At 42.4% G+C, this 1489-nt stretch overlaps 1 non-coding gene across 1 annotated transcript; it reads right to left on the bottom strand.

Moving 5' to 3' along the window:
* Positions 1-699: 699 nt before the first annotated feature.
* On the bottom strand, positions 700-771 carry trnat-cgu (transfer RNA threonine (anticodon CGU)). Its single transcript has one exon. It is a non-coding gene; the product is annotated as a tRNA-Thr (tRNA).
* Between the last annotated feature and the right edge of the window lie 718 nt (positions 772-1489).

Genomic DNA, 1489 nt, shown 5'->3' with positions numbered 1-1489 from the left:
GCTACAAAGGTGGAGTATGAAGAGAAAGAGACTGGTGAAATGGGCAGACACATGGCAGATAAAGTTAACGTAAAGAAGTGCAAAGTGATATATTTTGGTCCGAAGAATGAGGAGAGGCAATGTAAACTAAATGGTAGAACTTTAATGGGGCCGATTATTTCGTTTAATCGTCTCCCTCTGCAGACCACTGGCCCCGAAACCACTCAGAATGCTCTCCCCTGCAATTAATTAACCAGCTCTAAATGGTACAATTTGAAAGAGGGTGCACGAACTGGAACACATGGGGTGTGCGCACACAAATCATTGAAGGTGGCAGGATAAGTTGAGAAAGCTGTGTAAACGGATTTCAGATCCTGTCTTTTATTAATAGCTGAATAGAGTATAAAAGCAAGGAAATTATGCTAAACATTTATAAAGCACCGATGAGGCCTCAGCTGGAGTATTGCGTTCAATTCTGGGCACCACACTTTACGAAAGAAGGCAAGGCCTTGGAGGGAGTGCAGAATCGATTTATTGGAATGGTACCAGGGATGCGGGACCTCATTTATGCAAAGAGACTGGAGAAGCGGGGATTTTTCTCTTTAGAGCAAAGAATGTCAAGAGGAGAGTTGAAAGAAATGCTCAAATTTATGAATGTATTTGATAGAGATAAAAAGGAGAAACATTAAAAATGTCAAATTAAATGCGATTAATGTCCCGAGGCGTAGATGGGGGTCGAACCCATGCTCTTCGGTTTACGAGACCGACGCCTTACCACTTGGCCACTATGCCGTATACCAGAGTTTAACTTGAGCTTCATTAGTACCGAACCCCGAATCATTTCAATGAGGTTGAAACAGAACAGGCACTTGTACACAGAAATAAACTGAGATAGTGGAGCAGGCAAATAACAGCCTCATTTACATGAATCCTTTAATAAAACCTTTCAGATAATTAGAGAATCATACATCACAGAAGGAGGCCATTTGCTCCGTCGTGCTCTTGAAAGAGCAATCCAATTATTCCCAGCTCTTTCCCCATACCCCTGCAAAATTTTCCAATTCAAGTATTTATCCAATTCCCTTTTGAAAGTTACTATTGAATCTGCTTCCAGCGCCATTTCAGGCAGAGCATTACAGATTATAATAACTCGCAATGTAAAAAAATGTTTCCTCATCTGCCCTCTGGTGCTCTTTCCAATTACATTCAGTTTGAGTCCTCTGTTGTCCTCTGGGTGTTGCCAGGACTGGAGAATGATGAGAATGATGGCGTTGAGGAAAGATTGGACAGACTGGAGTTGTTTTCTTTGGAACGGGGAGGCGGAGGGGAGACTTAATTGAGGTGTATAAAATTATGAGGGGCCGAGCTAGAGTGGATAGGAAGCACCTATTTCAGTTAGCAGAGAGGTCAATAACAAGGAGCCATAGATTTAAAGTAATTGGTAGAAGGATTAGAGGGGTGTTTAGGAGAACCTTTATCACCCAAAGGGCGGTGGAGGTCTGGAACGCAC

The sequence above is a fragment of the Somniosus microcephalus genome, unplaced genomic scaffold (genome assembly GCF_052327205.1).
Source record: "Somniosus microcephalus isolate GS21.2 unplaced genomic scaffold, FLI_Smic_1.0 unresolved_chr1, whole genome shotgun sequence".
NCBI lineage: Eukaryota > Metazoa > Chordata > Chondrichthyes > Squaliformes > Somniosidae > Somniosus > Somniosus microcephalus.
The sequence above is the reverse complement of the archived record's forward strand: the minus strand, read 5'-3'. Positions and strand labels throughout refer to the sequence as shown.